Source organism: Camelus ferus, chromosome 3 (genome assembly GCF_009834535.1).
Source record: "Camelus ferus isolate YT-003-E chromosome 3, BCGSAC_Cfer_1.0, whole genome shotgun sequence".
Taxonomy (NCBI): Eukaryota; Metazoa; Chordata; class Mammalia; order Artiodactyla; family Camelidae; genus Camelus; species Camelus ferus.
The window spans coordinates 95,444,504-95,463,471 of NC_045698.1; the positions used below are offsets into that span (position 1 = coordinate 95,444,504).

Below are 18,968 nucleotides of genomic sequence, written 5' to 3' on the forward strand. Positions count from 1 at the left end.
ACAGCCAGCACCCTTCTAACCACAGAACCAAAGGCAGAGAACGGAGGAGTCTATCTCTGTTGGAGGACTGAATTACACAAGACTAAATGAGAAATGGACTTTTATGTTTCCCCCACTGCACAGGATAATGTCTAAAAGCACCCCACGAGAGGCTAACTTCAATAAATGGTAAAGTCAACTGTAACAGTGTATACAAGTGTTAGTACAAAACTGAACGTCTGTGGAGTCCCATAAGGTCCACAAAGGCCCCCACTTTCCAGCAGAAGGCTGCTCTGCCATGTACCCCTACCAGAGGAGCTGCCTATGCAGCACCTGCCTCCGGTCTCTCCCAGCTGCCCGCACTCTGCCCGGGAAGGAAGAGCAACCACTTATTAAGTTTGGATGGTGGATGCAAGTGAGGAGTGAATGCCTTTGCTTCAACCATCCCAAACCTAAGTTTTACACAGTCTTTCTGCCCAGAGGATGCTTGTGATTATCTAACCAGCCTGGGACTCGGTGGAAACATTCACCAAATTCTAGGATTCAATATTAGAAGCCCCCAAACCACACATCCTCTTGCCAACCCCTTCGTCTGTGACAGTGGTAGTATTTTGGCTACTCTCTGCCAGCTCTTTACTCTTAAGTCTGAACTAGTCCAGAACATGAGGGAAAGAAGGATGCTATTGATAGATGCAAAAGACCACAACAATGAACGGCATTTTATTTCTACGTTGTGAAATAAGAAATGGAGACTTAGAGGCTACGCAGCTGGTGACAGACCATGACACTCACAGTCCAGGATTCCAAGCCCTGTTTGGCTGACCCCAGGGCTGAGCACTGAGTGGTCCCACATCACTGTTCCCAGCACGGGGAGGGCCCGAGAGCACTCAGCCTGCACTGTACTCTGAGAGAGGCGAATTATGCAACTTTGCTATTGGTCTGGGTCTGAGTTGCCTGATAGTCCCCTCCCTTTTTTACCTGTAAAATTCTCTAGATCAAGGCCTGTGTGTAATCAGCCTTCTGCAAAGGCCCACGGGCCCAGAACCATGTTGGGGATCTGCTGGAGGTTCAAAGGAAGGGGAGATAGGCAATAGCGAGGGGGCACCCACTGTGTGTGCAGCTCTTATCGGTGCCACGGGGAATCTTTCAAAGGGAAGAAAAGAGGAGATACGGTCCTTGCCCTTGGAAAACACAAATGCATCCCTTTGAAAAAGGCCACTAGCATTTGCAAAGCAACCCATGAGCGCAGATGAATACCGCCTCCTTGTGAGAGGACAGCCTATTCAGTCCCTGAACTGGCGGAGAGAGGGCTTTCAACCCAGATGTACTGGAGCCACTCTTGTGTAACTCCCACTGTCACCCACATAGCTGCCGGCTACCCTTGCAGAGACAGCAACAGATAAGCCGACAGGGTGCTGACTTTCACGTGATGTAAAACTCCCTTTTGACAACATTGTGGGGTGTCTGGTAAGTGCTCATCATGGTGGTAGGAGTCGGGGGATGGGTGGGGGAGCGTATGAAAGGAAGCCACAGCCTGGGCCACAAAAGTCAAGTAGCTCAGTGAGGAAGCAGAAAACGTGAGCCCTTATAAAGTCACGTGGATCTGAGTATGAGGGGAGGTGGGACGTATGTGGACGCAGCATCAAAGAGACCCCAGGCAGAGATGTGCCTGCAGACAGTCCAAATGATTGAAAGGTGGCCCAAGAGGCATGCCTGAAGGTGGCAGCTGGGCCACCAGTACAAGAAGCTTCTTTTCAAACTAACACAGCCTATGCACACACGCCCAGGGCTACCGTGGAGACCATTGCAGCCCCCCTCCCCACCTTCCTCCTCCTCCCCACCTCTCCTCCTCATCCTTCCCGGGGTAGCTCTCCAGAACACTCCTCAGGCTCAGACTAGTGATTCTCAAACGACTTTCTCAACAGGATCCCTAAAGCTAATTTAGGGGGAAATAGATGTATTTTTTACATACAAATTTATTTTAGAAAGTCAAAATTAGTACAGTGACTTGCTCTAAAGCTTTGTAATACAGTGACTGCAACTGCCTGCTTATATGTGTGATAGATGGTAATTCTCTTCCCAAACGTTCTCTGGGCCCCCCAAAAGAAGAGTCTACACTGCTCAGTGTCCTGTGTCTTTGCAGCACAGCACCGCCCTGTGTGAAAGGTGATGTCCCCACCCTGGTGACAGTAGTCTTAGCCACTTGACTTGCTCTGGCCAGTAGATTGTGAGCAAGAGGGATGCAAGCCAGGTTTGAGTGGATGTTTTGGTTTCATTTCTTGCCCTTTTCCCTCTATTATGAAAATGACACGTGCCCAATAAGGGCTGCTCCTTCTGCCTGGGACCCAGATGGCAGAGGACATGGAACAGAGCTGAAGCTGACCCACAGCCGACAGGCAACGTGAACAAGGAGTAACGTTTGCTGTTGTGAGCCCTGATGTTTGGGGACTGCGTGCTACCACAGCAGAGATCAGTAAAAGGCGACTTCCTATGAGACTCTAAAGTACTGAACAGCAGGGAAAAGTCTTAGTCACTGTCTCTCCCTGGTATGATATGATACACACATACCCCCGGCACAGAGTAGACATTCAGTAAACAGCTGCTGAACGATACAGGCAGGAGAAAGGGTGGCCCTGTTCGCTCTGCAGTTCTAAACCTTGCCCTGGCCACCAGGAGGCACCAGTCTGCCTGCACTAGGAGTGTAGGTGCTGGAGCTTGGTTTCCAGATGCCCATCGCGAACCACCCTTCACCCACACCCCTCCTCGGTCCTCTCTGGGAGCTCCACATTTAGCACTCTGCCTTTCAGCCTCCCCCCTCATCTCAGTCCATCACTGGAGTTGGGATTCCTGTCCACTTGCTCCCCAGATGCCCAGAACAACTGTCCCCCTGAATGGCCTGCCTAGGGACTCCTGTGGGCTGTAATTCCAGTGACTCGGCATCCTCGGCCAGCCCTGCACCCCTCTCCTGCGGTCTCAGTCTGTGCGGGCGGCTGGGCCGCTCCCTCGACTCCAGGAAGATGCCACCAGAGAAAACAGTATTTATCTGCAGTGGTGAAAATGCATGTTTCAAGGGCACAGATCTGCTTTTTATCATCCAGAAGAATATGTGGCATTTAAATGAAGCTCAAAGGCTATAATTTCATTTTTTATAAAGCTCAAAATGCACTATTTGGAGATACACACGTAGATGGTAAAGGCTACTTTACAGGAGGGGGAAGGGTTGGCAAATACCATCAAGACAGGGGTTACCTCCAGAGGAGGCAGAGGATGGCGTCAGACAGGAGCCCCTAGAGGCATTGTGGGGAGTGGGGATGGTTTAGTGCACGAGGTGGGTGTTGGATTCTGAGGTTTGTTTTGTTAGTAGGCTTGGCAGTGTATAAATAATACATATGTGTCAAGTATTTTATGATAAAATATAAAACAAGAGTTGATAGGCTTGCATTAAGGTGACGACCAAGCTCTAACCGCATCTCCCGAGGAAGCTCATTAGGAGGAATAAGGGAGAGCGTGTGTCTAGGGCGCCCTCTGGGGAGGGTGGGGAACCCTGAATTATCCACGGGCAGAAGCATGCTGAGGGCCCACGGCTCAGCCACCTCACACACGTCCCCTCCCCACGGCTCCTCTCCGCATCCTACCAGTGCTGTTACTACTCACCAGTCTCTCACCCCACCCCCTCCCCAGCTCCCAGCACACGAAGAGCAGATATGGAAGCTGAAAGGTGAGCACAGTGCCACTTTGCCCAGAGGAGACACGTAGCTCTCAAAGCACAGGGCTTCCACTCAACTGGGCTGTCCAGCATGCCTGGGACCTTCACACCACGGAGAGGCCTCCAACTCCCTCTCCCAACATGCAGGGAACAGAGATCCAGGAAATCCTGGTCTGCTTACCCGAGGATCGCAGGTAGAGATAACACACAGACCTGGCTGGACCTGGAGGAAGCGTGCCCTGGTCTGTGCACACAGAGATTTTGGAACCACAAGGCAGGTATGCTGCCCCTTGAGTGTAGACCGACCAAGAGAACAAAAGCCAAGAGAAGAGGAGGCGCCCACGTGGCTGGGCCAATGCACGGATTCTGCTCCTTGCTGTGAAATGTGCACCTGATCCAAGAGCCACTGGGTTCCCACCAATCAGGACACAGGCAGCTTTCCTGGGAAAGGGGCAGTGAGCAGCAGAGAGCAAGACAGTAAAAGGATCCTGCCAGGAAGATAAGAAGAGGGAGAAACAAATGTCCCCCAACCCCACAGGGACATCACTGGCCCCACCTCACTTCAAGACCAAATGATAAAGCTTCAGAACTCCCACACATTGTTCTCAGAGCAGGAGGGGAGAACTGACAAAACTGAGGATGCTGAGCTCTTTGCAGTAAGGACTGCCTCAGACAGCACATATCCACTTCCTCCACGTGTGCCCCACAGGTCCTGAGGACCCAGGCAGCCAGCTGGCACCCCACCCTGCCCCACCTGGGCTGTCGTCCTGCATCAGAACAGGGTCTGCAGAGCTCCAGGAGACACAGGGTGGAGTGTGAGCCTGCCTCTTAGAGTCCACAGCCTGGAAGGAGACTTGAAAAACAAACTAAAAATGACATTCTTGGGACACCCAGAACTCCTCATTTTAAGGGAAAAAATGGCATTGGGTGGATGAAAGAGAAAGAAACAGGTCTAAACAAAGCTTTTGCGTGTGGAGAGGAGAGCCACTCAACTGCTCAAAGGTCGCCAAGAGCACGGGTGCCCCCTGGAGCTCATCCCTCACACGGGGAGAGAGTCACGGAGCAATCCATATGGAGGTCCCACCAGACGGTCGCTGCGGCCCCTGGGGGAGAGCCCTCCACGCCCCGGCCAATGCCAGGAGCTGGTCTAAGCAGAGAGGAACTACTGCTGTTCTGCCCCCACTCTCCCTCTGGAAGGGAAAGCTTGACATCTCGTGCTCTGAGTTGAATTCTGTCCCTCATGTTGGACTCTCGGTGTCTGAGACTGTGGCGTATTTAGAAAAAGGGTCTTGACAGAGATAATTAAGTTAAAATGAAGTCATTAGAATGGGCCCTAATTCAGTATGACTGGCATGCTTGTAAGAAGGGGAAATTTGGATAGAGACAGACACTCGCATGGAGGGAGGAGGATGTGAAGAGTCCCAGGGTGAAGAGGACCATCTACTAGAAATGCCTGAGGCTGCCAGTAGCTGGAAGAGGCAAGAGACGGCTTCTCTCTCGCAGCCTCAGATGGAACCAACCTTGCCCACGCCCTGATTTCATTCTCTGCCTCCAGGACTGTGAGACGATGAAATTCCGTTGTCTAAGCCACCCAACCTGTGGTCCTCTGGTACAGCTGCCCTAGGAAACAAGTATATCTCCCACCCAGATCTGCAAAAAGAGACAGTCTCCAAGGCTTGCAGCACCTTGTCATAGGTTTATAAAGCACAGGTCTTTGCTCCAAGATAGCTTAATTCTCCTAAAAAGAAAGAAAGTAACATGGAACGGCCGCCTTGGGATATGGGCAGTTGGACACAAAGAATTTGCCCAATGTATGGGCTAAGATTTGTGCCCAGAAAAGAGGAAGCATGGAGACTTCAAGGCTTTGAATTGATTTTATGATAAAGCAGTTAAATGAATAATTAGCCATGACCACTGAAAGGGGGAGAGTGGAAGAAGTGAGAAATAAGTTAAGGACTTTAAAGACAGTACTGGAACCCGTATTCATATGAAGACAAATATAAAAATAAACACACACCCCCACAGCTTCTAGACCCCTCTGGACCTGCCGGAACAGAAAAGCCTTCCCCAACCATCACAGAAACAGAGAAGACAGAAGAAGAGCCAGAGATTTCACAAATGGGCAGAAATCTTCAAAATGTTGACCTACTTAAAAATAAATGCTCTAGCAGATTTCCCAACCAATCTTCCCTTCCGTTTTGCATAACACGCCAACACATCACAATGAGTGAATGTTTTCCCGCAAATGGCCAGTAAATCTCTCTCCTCTGTGATTTGTAAAGCACCTCTAATAACCTCTCTCTGGTTCACTGCTCACGCAGGTCTCCACCGAGCGTAGTCTCCACCACGTGGCACTCTTTCTGACGCCTCACAGCCTTTGGGTATTATTTTTAACATTTTACTTAAATTGCTTTCTCCACTGTATTTCATCAACCGATCTTCTATTTTTAAACCAGACTGTTGACAGTTCACAGTTGACAATTTTGTTCACAGTTGATGAATTCTGATTTGTTTTTATTCCCTAAAAATCATGTCAAGGAAGGGGTGGGGGCAGATAATCTCACAGCTCTGCTGGCTTTTGTAACTGGGCGCCAAGTGAGCGACTGCTGACAACACACGTTAGCCCTGGGACCAGGAACAGGCGTCTGTCTGCCCAGGGCTTGAGTGTCTCTACGGTCATCTGGAGGGAGCACAGAGGAGAAACAAAGGAAGGAGCTCTGGTCTTATTCAGAGATTGTGTGTTCCTTTTCACATTCCACAAATATTTACTGAGTGCCCAGTGTGGGCTGGGCCCCATTCTAGGCTCTGTTCTCATGCAGCAGGTGCTGATGAGGGCTGTGAGGACCACAATGGAGAATAAGGCACAGAGAGTAATGGGGAGGGGGCGGGACATTATACAGGTGACCAGGATATCTTCTGGCAGGATGATATCTGTGCAGGGAACAGAATAAAGTGAGCCATGCAGCTATCTGAGGAAAGAGGTTCCAGGCAAAGGGAAGTGCAAAGGCCCTGAGGTAGAAGATGCTGACTGCACTTGGGAAGTAGTCCCGAAACCAACGTGGCTGGAGAGGAGTGAGCGGTGGGGAGAGGGGAAGAGATCAGCTCAATAGGCCTGATGGTCAGTCTTCTGAAGAAGCCCTGTGTATGTCCAGGCTCAGCCTTTAGATCTCATTCTCCATCTCTCTTTCTCTCACAACACACACACACACACACACACACACACACACACACACTTTTCTTTTCTCAAGTAAGCGTTCCAAAGTAGGAAGAAGCTTAAACTTTAAAATCAAGTTGCTAAAATTTTGTTTTTTTAAAAGTTCTTCTTTATGGAAGAATGCCAGCCAAATAAATTTAGAAGAAATGTTAAAATTTGAAAACCACCATTTTGCAACCCCCTCTATGTAATAATTGAGTCAGGAAGGAATCATTTGATGTTTGCTAAAAATATTGGGTGAAAATTACTGGGGAACAGGACATTCACATAGCCTTGAAGTGTCACCCTCATTGGGTACCTCATTAAAAGAGGAAAATGGACATTTTCAATAAATATTTGGCAGTCACCCCTTAACAAAGGGACCAAGGGGCCAAATGAGTGCAGCCAGTAGTGGGACCACATGGCATGTGTCTCCTGAAGTGCCTCAAAAGGGAGTAATGATAGAGCCTTTGAAGGATCAGTGCCAAAAATGCTTAGCTTGAAGCTGTTCATTAGAAACCAAAGCCAACATTGAGGACGTTTTATAAGACAACTGCCTGAATGGCTCAAAACCTAAAACAAACACGAAAATCCCTGGAGTGAGCGGGTTGTTGTTCTAGAAGACATTAAATAGACGAAACAAATGCAATGAGTGAGACTTGATTGGTTCTTGAATAATAATAATTATACGAAGCTATAAAAAGGCATTCTGGGGAAAACATTGTGATTGTAATGTGGATTATATATTAGGTGATGCTGAATTATTGCCCTCGGAGGTGTAATAACACCTACTAAGGTGATCGTACAGGAGAATGTCTGTTTTCTTCTCTAAGGGGTGAGACGTCACAATGTCTACAAATTACCTGTAAATGGTTCAAGGGAAAATTGCACATGTATATATATAGAGAGAGGAAATGCTGCAAAGTGTTAATAACTGTCAAACCTCGGTGATGGGTATATGAGTATTCACCGCAATATTCCTTAAACTCTTCCATACGTTTCCTAATTACTAAACCCATCTCTAGGGGAAAGCAAATAGAGCTTGCTTTGCCCGGCGGTGCTAGAATTCTTCGCAGAAACCACGCCTATTTGTTCCCCTGAACTGCTCCCTCCCTAGTGTGCGGCCACCATCTACTACACTGACTTTTTCCTCTTGTGCTTCCCCGCTAGGGGGCAAGCAGTGAGGCTCCTACACTGCTGCCCAAAGGACCCGGCCTGGAACGGCGAAGAACCAGACTTCCACAAGGATTTGTCAGACAAATGAATGAGGCTGTCCTGAAGCACAAACTATCTCCATAGACTTAAGCAGCTCCCTGCAGTGAGAGGCTTGGCAAGGCACCCTGAACTGCAGCATTTTAGGTCTTGCAAAGCCGCTCTTCCATGCTGCACAGGGGGACACTGAGGCTGGACGAAGACGGGCATCTTGCCTGAGGTCGCTCTCAGCTGCTGCTGACCTCCTCTCAGCCCCAGCACACAGCAAGTATTAACACGTGCCCGCTTATTTATAGGATGCACCTCACATAACACTAGGTGAGAGCTGCTGTTGGTTTTACAGGTGAGGAAACTGAAACCTCGAGAAAGCAAATGACTGCCTCTAGGTAGTCAGGCTTTTTTGGGCAGATTTCATTTTTAGTCTGGATCATTCAGCCTCCCGCTCGTCAGCTGCTGTGTGTGGTGACTCACAGACTTCTCCATGGCGAGGGGCCTGGTTAAGCCTTTCCAGGCATCCCAGGAGGGCTGGATGAAGAGGCAGAGGACAAGAGGAGGGAAGAACCAGAGCTGGGGAGCTGGAGGAAGGGGCTACCACCAGGCTGAGCTCTAGCAGGGAAATGAGCCACTGGCCACGTCTCCCTAAATTATGCCAAATGGAACCCTCACTCGTCAGCTGCATCACTGACAGTGATGTGACTCAAAGTCACTGTACATTGGTACAATTAGCTAAGATAACTTCCAGAAGTCAGGCTGGTTTGCCAACACACCTGGATATGGTGATGTGGGCACCTTTCCTTGGCCTCCAGGAGCTGAAGGTCGCAGGGGCCCCTACCCTGGAGGCGCACACGATTGCAGCTCTTCCGGGCTCACAAGAGTAACTGCTGAGCAGCATGGCAGGCGGGCTCTCCTCAGCAAAGCATTTCTGGGGCCTCAAACAAGAGATAAGGCCTTTGAAGTTGACTCCCATCTGATGGGAAGCCCCTTGAGAGCAAGAACTGGAGGCTGGTCATGCTCACCCCCCCCCCCCCAGGGCCAGACTGAAGCCCCACACCTCAAAAGTGGGTAGAAAGGGCTTGCTGAAAAAATTAAGGAACGAATCATCCCCCCAGCACCTCTTGGGGATCAGGGACCACCACTCTCATTTTACAGATAAGAACAAACACAGGTCAGGAAGAGAGAACACAAAAAAGAATGAAAGGAGGAGAGGGGAAGAGAAGACAGCAGGAGAGGTGGCGAGGCAGAAGGAGAGATGGGAGCGAAGTGAGGAGAAATATGGGGAGGAGGATGGGGGCGACGCTGCAGGTGCAGGAAGAAGCAGAAGCCCTCCCGGAGAGACTCCAGGAAGTGCGAGGGGCGGCAGGAGCAGGGCCTCCTTCACAGTCTCTTGCCCAGCCCGGGTGTGTGGGCGCAGGCAGCGCCAGGAGAAAGGAAGTCTTCCGAGGCGCTGACACCTGCTTAAAATAAAACCTTTCCATGGCTAGCAGTGCCCTGGGGATGCCTGTCTCTCTGGCTCTCCAGCTTCCTTGGGGGCTGTGCCCGTGCTAAGCATCTTCTCCCAGCTGGCCATCCCCCTGCATGGCTGAGGCGGAGTCCCGACAGGACTCATGGGAGGGGGCAGGCGAGTCGAGGTGGCATCTGATTTCCATGACTGTCACCTCTCAGGCTGTGACAAGGAAGAGGAGAGGCTTCTGCCCTGGGTCTACCTGCCTCTCTCACTGTAAATCTAGCAGGGGATCTGACACTCAGGGCTCCACTGCTTACTGGAGGTGACCACCGGGGCAACTGGCACAACCTGTCCAAGTCTCCCTTTCCTTATCACTCAATAAAGAGAATCCCTCGTGCAGCTGTCAGGAGAGCAGAAAGGACAAGCCAGGGATCCTTCGCACTGGCAGTACTGCTGACACACGGGAGACAATAAATCTCCATCCCTTCCTCCAGCCCTCCCAGCCCTGCCTCCAGCCCTCCTGGCCTGCAGTAGCTTCTCCACACCCCAGTGATCTCTGTCAAATGCAAATGTGTTTGTGATGTTCCAGCCCAGCTTACACCCACTCCTTGTTCCCTGTCACCCTTAGATAAGAACAGAAATTTGAGCCCAGCAGAAAAGGCCCCTGGTGATCTACGGCCCACAATCCTTCCACCCTCCTCCCTTGCCTTCCCTCCCAAACCTGCCCCTCTGCTCCAGAGTACAGACCCCCATGTGGACAACACATGCTCCACCTCAGCCCCTCCTTCCCCACACCTTGCTCTGTCTGCAGCCCCCCATGGAGCCTGTGGACGGTGGCCCCCAAGGCTCCCAACACCTGTGACTACCTCACCCCAACACCTGCCCTGTGCTGCAAGGGCTGCTTTCTCATCGGTCTCTCTCGTGAGCTCCACAAATCAGATGTTTTCATTCACTTGTTTAACCCCAGTGCTGAACAGACCATCTGAGAAACAACAGGTACTAAATAATGAACTCATCTACAAAACAGAAACAGTCTCACAGACATAGTAAACAAACTTATGGTTACCAGTGGGGAAAGGGGGTGGGAAGGGATAAAGTGGCAGTTTGAGATGTACATATACTAACTACTAGATATAAAACAGATAAACAAGTTTCTGCTTAATAGCACAGGGAACCATATTCAATATCTTACAGTAACTTACAATGAAAAAGAATGTGAAAACGAACGTATGTATGTGTATGTATGATGAACAGTGTGCTGTATACCAGAAATTGACACAACATTGTAAACTGACTATATATCAATAAAAAATAAATAAAAATAAAAACTAAATAAACACTGGATGGATGAATAGATGCTCAGGCAGATGGATGGATGGATGGACCATCTCACTGCCTCCTGAGCAATTCCACACGGCCCTGGGGTCATCACTTGCAGTCAAGCTGCCTAAAGGAAGTCATCTCTCAACATACAACTCTGGGCATTGATGCTCCTCAGCCTCATGAGTGACATCCGGGCTCTTGGGTTCTACCGGAGGCAAAGCTCGGATGATTCCTTCTGCTACCTTGTGATTCTCCCCGCTTCCCGGGGAGTCAGACCAAAGATCCCCAAATACTGACACTTTCCTCACATGCTCACATCCTCATTTCTGAGGCCCGTCACCTCTGGTTCTGGTGCAGCTTCTCCAACTACAAGGGCTGCGCGTTCCTTCAATAGCTCTTCTCCGCCCTGCTCCCCAGTCCTGGCTTCACTCTGACGTTCCTCTCCCCCAGAGCCTTTCTCTTTTCCTATCGCAGCCTCCCCGCTCAGGCCAAGGTCCTCACAGGCGCCAAGCGCTCCTGCTCCAGCAGGACCCCCTGCTCCAGCCACATTTTCAGCCATCGCAGCCCCAGGCTGCTCCTCCTGCTGCCTCTGTCCCCCTGTTGTGTTCTTCCCCTTTCTGATTCAGCTGCCAGACTTCAAGGCTTCTGAGTCATATGTGTAGCCTTCAGAGTAAAGCTATGAACACAAAGTATATTTGTATTCTCCATGGTGCTGGGAGAAATGGATTATAAGGTCTTAATAATATGTATAATGTTCAGTTATATATAATATGCATAATATGTATAATGTTCAGTTAGTCGTGGAACCAGGCACTGTGCTAAAAGCTTTACCTACACTTCTTTTTTAAAAAAAATTTTTTATTGAAGTATAGTAGATTTACAATGTTGTGTTAGTTTCAAGTACAGAGCAAAGTGATTCAGTTATACACATACATATATATTCTTTTTCAGATTCTTTTCCATTACAGGTTATTATAAGATACTCAGTACAGTTCTCTGTGCTATACAGTGGAACCTTGTTGTTTATCTGTTCTATATACTGTGTATCTGTTAATCTCAAACTCCTAAGTTATCCATCCCCATCCTTTCGCCTTTGGTAACCCTAAGATTGTTTTCTATGTCTCTTACACTTTCTTCTTTAATTTTCACTCCAGCTTCTACAAGGTAAGAACTATTGTAACAGCCATCTTACATAGGAAGAAATGGAGGCTCAGAAACATTGTTTCATTATGGAAAACAGTATGGAGATTGCTCAAAAAACAAAAAACAGATTTACCATATGATCCAGCAATCCCACTCCTGGGCATATATACAGTGGGAACCTTAATTCAAAAAGACACATGCACCCCAATGTTCATAGCAGTACTATTTACAATAGCCAAGACAGTGAAGCAGCCTCAATGTTCATCAACAGATGACTGGGTAAAGAAATTGTGGTATATTTATACAATGGAATACTACTCAGCCATAAAAAAGAATAAAATAATGCCATTTGCAGCAGCATGGAGGAACCTGGAGATCATCATTCTAAGTGAAGTAAGTCAGAAAAAGAAAGAAAAATACCACATGATATCACTTATATGTGGGATCTTAAAAAAAAAAAGACGAACGAACTTATTTACAAAACAGAAACAGACTCACAGACATAGAAAATAGACTTACGGTTACTGGGGGAGAAGAGGGTGGGAAGTGATAAACTGCAACTTCAAAATTTGCAGATACTAACTAATATATATAAAAAACAGATAAACAACAAATTTCTTCTGTATAGCACATGGAATTATATTCAATATCTTATAGTTAGCCTATAATGAAAAAGAATATGAAAACAAATATATGTATGTATATGTATGACTGAAACATGCTATACACCAGAAATTGATACAACATTGTAAACTGACTATACTTCAATTAAAAAAAAAACGTTGTTTGCCTAGGGAAAGCCAGTTCTTGTTGCAGAGCCAGAGTTCATACCCAGGCTATCTGACTCTAAGGTATGTGTTCTTAAGACACTTATTATATGGTCTCATGTCTAGATGCTTACCAAGTTCAGAGCTGTGCTGACAATGGTCCATTTGGTCAGCCCATCCATGGTGCCTGCAGGAACCACTCTCTTACAAAGACAACTAAGTCACACAAACTGGGAGCATTCCCTGTGAAGTGCAGCAAGGCAGCCTGCCCCGTAGGGTTAAACTATTCTGCATCTGGAAAGGCAGAAAGGCAGTGTCCCTCCCTAGTGTCTCTATAGGGCTCTTGGCATGATCCCACTGGACCGTGGGCTCCATGAAGGCAGGGATCTTGGACCTCTCCTTCCCTGCTGCCTCTCAGACACCTAAAGATGTGCCCAGCACATGAGGGACCCTTATTTGTTCAGTGAAAGAATAAAGAAACGGCATAATCAGCACACTCCCAAGCCCTGGCAGACCCATCACCAAAGAAATAATAAGCTTCTCAGAGAAACGAGGGAAGAAAGCAAGACATCTGACGTGGCTACAGCAGAGAAGGTCCTTCACCACCACGAAAAGCCTGGGAGGACCAAGTCACTCATGAGAAGGAAGGTCCAAGTGAGAAGTGTGTATCAGACCCACAACTGGGGAAGGCAGCCCAGTAAAGGCCTCTTCTGTGGCTTCCAATTAATTTTCTCCTGTTCTGAACTCCTGAGAATGTAGGCTTTGTAGGCCCTTAATCTTGTGGAGTTCAGACAATGGTGAAGTCACCTTTCTGTTCTGGTCCCCTCGACAGGAGGACACGCCGCCTCCAGTCCCAGAGCACCTCTAAGGGGTGGTCCCAGGGCGCCTTCCCGTGTTGTCTGCGTTTCTCCGTCATCACTGACACGCTGCAGAGACGGGCTCCTGCATCTTGGTTTCTGAGGGGACGACCCCTTGTAGGGCCTCTTCATAAAAACCCCTCTCTTCACTTAGATACAGAGACTCCACAGAGGAGGGAGAAGAAATACAGACAGAGAAAGAGGAGCAGATTTCTAGAGGGATAAAGCATCCAGTCTCATCCCCAGCAGCCACTGACATTCTGAAGAATGAGAAAACAGATGCCAACTAAGCTTATCCACCAGCTCCTTTCCCAAAGCTAACGTGTCTTGCCAAGGTCAGAAAAAGCCATTAACATCTCACCGTGGCCTCACAAGATAACCATCACCAACCACTTGGCCTCACTTTACCTCTGCTCTGCAGCCCAGTTTCTCCCCCCATCCTTTATTACCTGCTTGAGAAAATAAACTTCAAGTACCTTTCTAAAGAAAAGGCTGCTTATGTTCATAAGAGCCAGCAAAATAAAGCTACAGGTAAAGGTGACCAAAAATGCCAAAGCAGACTTTAACCAAGTGCAACAAGATTAAGGTGATATTTAAAAAAATGAAACATTAACTTAAACTTTGAATTGCTGCCTGATTTTAGTGCTTAGAGATGAAAGCCCCCAGAGTGCTGAATGAAAAAGCCGTAAACTCAAAGAGGGTTTTCTTTGCTCGGCATCGCCTCTGTGAAAAATACATTTAAGTCATAAAATGCCCTTGCAAGGGTTTATTCTCTGAAACTGGTGAGGGCTGGACAAAGGCTGTCATTTTCCCTTACTTTTGCTTACATAGTTCCCCTCCAATGAATCTCATCTCATTTCTCTAAAACCTGAGGAAAGGGGAACTACCTAAACCAGGTGTCCCCTGAGGATGACCCTTGTGACCATCCTGCCCCGGAGGCAAGCTTGAGCTGATGGTTCCTATGACTCGTCCCACAGCCAGAAATGTCCAAGTCCCATCACCCTTGGGGACCTCCTCTCCTTTTGTACTTTCCCGTGAGGCTGTAACTACAGCCCCAGTGATGCTGAGATGGCTGTGACTTGACACAGGCAAACTTATAAGGTAGGTGAGGTGCGGGCATCAGATACTGGAATATAGTACCTGGCTAACTTCTCCAGATGTACAGGGAGAGGCAGATCTGAGGGGGGACGCTCAGCCCTGGGGACAAAGGGAGCAGAGACATGCCTAGCACTTGCAAAAAGCTCTGTCTTGTGACGAGATGCCAGGACCCAACCAGGTGGGTGGGATGCTCAGGCAGGTAGATCCAAGCAGTGAGCAACTGACATGGGTCCAGACAGGAGGGGCAGGAACAGGGCCCCAGCTGAGGCAGGACGCCACTAGAAGTCCTCATGCAGAATGCAGGGGACGGTGAATTTAGATAAGTATGCAGGACCGTTATCCAAATGCTGAAGGAATGGGACACGAAAGAAGCCGTTGGTACAGCTTTTGAGGGTCAATCAGCCTTAGATTTCCACCCCCAGCTCTGTGTCCTTGGGCTCAGAACACGGCCAGGAAGGCCTCAGAGTCCGGGCTGGGCCTCAGTCTGCGGGAGTCTGAGCAAAGTGGTGCAGCTTCAAAGATCCGGGAGCTCATTACACACTCAGGCCTCAGCTCCAGACTCTACACAAGCCTTTCCTTCCACCAATTTCAGAGTGAGAAAGTTCAAACTAGTCTCCTCCCACCTGCCAAGCTTCTACTACTTGCATATTTTGATGTCAATCCAGAACCTGTGTTAATCAGGCCAAAACTTATTAATGAAGGCCAACTGTGATCTCCAGGAAACGAGCTGCTCTCCAGCTAGGATAATTTGTTTCATACAGTCGAGTGAGTTTTCAAACACTGTAACACTAAGCTCCGAGGTGGGGGGAACCTTGTGAACAAAACGGGCCAGCTCCTGTCTCACGACACGCGTTGTCAGATGTGGGCTCCCTCCCATTCCAAGCAATTCTGCACCACAAAGTGATAGCGCTCATGGTGCACACCCCCCACCCCATCATGTCGCTGCCACAGATAATTAAGCTCATCAATTATCTCCTTCCCTTTGCTGCCCGAGAAGGACACCACTTGTGAAGCTCCCAGGAAGCCCATATATTCAAATCCTCGGAACCACATTGCTCACTTCCCAGAAGAGCTGAGAGCTCACAGCAGACGCTCTAGAATGAGCCACCCCGGGTTCCAGTCCTCCTAGGCTCCAGACTTCCAAGCTATGGGAAAATTAGCTAATTTCCTAATTTGTAAAATTGCAGGGGGATGATAATAGTGAGCTCAGGAGACCTCTGTAATCCACTCATTCAACTGAAGTTTGCTGAGCAGCTACTGTGTGCCAGGCAGTGTTCTCGGTGCCAGGAATGCAGCAGGGAACAAAACAGGTACCCTGCCATCCTCCTGAAACTTACGTTCTAGAGAAGGAAGCCAGATACTGGGAAAGATCAATATGAAATGAAACGATGTGTACACAGCGCTTAGCACAATGCCAGACCTGAGTACGGGCTTGTGAGAGCGGGGAAACGTGGGCCATGCTTGGGTACACACCTCCCCCCTGCCTGTCCACGGAGGCGGGCCAGGCTGCCATCCCTCCAGGGCGGCAGGAGTGAACAACGATAGGGAAGAAGCTTGCTGGGGCTAGGGGTGAGGCAGTGTCATGGAGACAACAGAATCTGGGGACAGACAAACCCAGACTGAAATCCCAGCTTGGGCTTGCTCACTCTATGACCCTAAGCACTTCACGTAACCCCCTGAGGCTCAGTTTCTGCATCCATAAAGTGGGGGTGATAGTGGCACCTGCCACCTTCAGTTGTGAGAATCAGCCAGGATTATGGTCAGGGCTCAGCCCCATGCCTGGCACAGCGTCAGCGCTCGTTCCCTCTGCCCACTGCCCTCCCTCAGCACTGATGTGGGCAGCTGGGCTGTGACAGTCCCTCCATCCCACTTCTGAGACTGTGCCCAGGGGCCTTGAGTCACTTCATTTGTCATCCACAAAAATGCCATAAATTCCATCCCCACCAGGCGGCTCTGCCCCCTACTACTTGGTAACGATAGCACTGAGCACACAGGTGTACCTTGAAGCTACAGAGGGGCCAGGGGTCGGCAAAGCTGGGGCAGCACATGGGCTGTAACTCCCCGTTCAACTCGGAGCCATGGCAGGCGGCCGCTCTCCCCTTCCTGCCAGGCTGTGAACTCCTGCAGGGCAGAGGCTCACCGTCTTGCCCCGAGCACCCCCTCAACCCCCAGATGGTGTGGGGACACAGAGAGTCCCTGAGGGATGGAAACAGCTGAAGCAGGACCAGGCCAAGGGGACATGGAGAAGCCACTGTTAGAAAGGCCCTTGTCACCCCGATTCTCCCACAAGAAGTTCTCTGTGAGCAGCATTAGTGAACACGAATGTTCTGCTAAAGACTCTGGAGGGCCACAGAGGAGAAAGTGACATCATGGGCCCCACACCTAAAGCAACCGGAAATCTCTACTAGATGCTTTGGTCTCCCCTAAACGTCCCTCTGCCCCTGCCGCTGACCCAGCCTCTCCTTCAGCTCTCCAGGCCAGGCCACCCTTCACTGGCTCCAGATGTTTCTCCTCTGGATCCTCATACTCATATCCCTCTAAGGAAGCAAGGGGTCCTTTTAGGGACCCACCATCTGCAGAGCACAAGGGATTAATACCAGGCCCATTAACTGTCCACCATCACACACACATTCTATATTTATTACAATTCTAATCAGAGCAAAGCAATAAAACTTGTGTAAAAAATAATAAAATTTCCTTGTATCTAAGAGACAACCCAACAGGTGACTCTAACAGAAGGGACTTTCAGGGCCCAGAGTGACAAACCACGGGCGGAGGTCACAGATCAGAGGGTTCCCTAAGGGGCACCTCTGAGACCATCCAGAACTGCCCCACCTGACTTCTCTACACACACAGGGCAGGCGACCGAGGACAGACCTATGAAGTGGACCTAACGGCAGCTATCAGAAAGGGCCCATAAGTTATGCAAGAAAGGAAAAACCAAGATTTAAATTTAGGGCCATGACAAACCACAGCTCTGAGGCATTTGGAGGCAGGGGCAAGAGAGTGACACTTCCCCAGGCAGAAGCTCAGCTCCAGCACAGTGACCCAACTCACCATCTGTAATGGGGGCCAAGTGCTGGCCGGGCCTCCCTCCGGCTTTCCCACACCAGGAGGAGGAGGAGGCTACCGATGAGAAGGCTGGGAGGACACAGTCTTAGAGAAAGAGGTGTGGAGGTGCTGGTGAACACTCCAGTGAGGAGAGAGACCCATACCTTTCACAAGGGAACAAAGAAAGATAAGGCAGAAATAAACGGCTCACTCCACTCCTGTTCACCCTGATAAAAGCAGACGTCCAATGATGATGACAATGATGGAAACATGAGGACAATAACTGCTATATGTCCATGAGGTTTGTGTCCATGAGGTCATTTGAACCTCACAACAAACCTCCAAGGTAAGCAAGCCTGGTGCTTAAAATATTTGCCAATCTGATGGGTGGAAAATTGCATCTAATAATCATTTCACCAATACAAACCCCTCCCTTCCTGTTCCCACAAGGCAGTGCCACTCAGGGCTGGGCAGTCAGACAGACCTCAGTCTAACCCCAGTTCAGCCACGTTCTAGGAAAGTCTGGTTCTTCCAGCCATAGACTGAATGCAATAATAATGCCTACATCAAGGGCTGCTACAGTTAAAGCAAATGAAATAAAAATGCTCATAAAATTGTTCAGCACAGGGACTCCCCATCTGGTCCTCCTCCCTCTTCCTCACTAAGAAGACCTCTGCATCCTCTCCCCAGGTTAACCTCTTTCCCGACAGCTGGTGACACCTGAGCCCCACTAAGGACCCAAAGAACTTCTGCCCGAACCCCTGGCTCCTCCCCTCTGCTCCTCTCCGCCATCTCTCCCCACACCCACACTCTGCCCAACCACAAAGTTTCTTTGTAAGGAAAAAAATAAACCAGCCCAAAGGTGATAAGGGGTCAAGGGCTATTCGTCCCCATCAGCCCCCATCCAAGTGCAGAAACTGGGCAGAGACCACCGCAGCGCCTCTGTCATCATTAGCTTTGTTGGACAGATGAAGAAAGTGAGACCCGGAGAACTCGTGTGATCTGTCCAAGGTTACCAGGAGAATACCAAGTAAAGCTGAGATCTGAGTCATGTTTTCTAAGTCCTAATCAAATGTTCTTATTGTGGAGCAAGCTGTCATCTCCCCAGCTGCTGGGGGAGTCCTTGTAGATATTTGTTGAAATGAATTAAAGCAGTATAATATGGATACACCGAGAAAAGCTTCCCAAAGAGAAA

General features: G+C 49.1%; 1 protein-coding gene across 2 annotated transcripts in view; it reads right to left on the minus strand.

The window, feature by feature from the left end:
* Window positions 1-18,968, minus strand: part of SPOCK1 (SPARC (osteonectin), cwcv and kazal like domains proteoglycan 1) — a 469,763-nt gene that overhangs the window by 81,853 nt on the left and 368,942 nt on the right. The gene's annotated exons all lie outside the window — the stretch shown is intronic.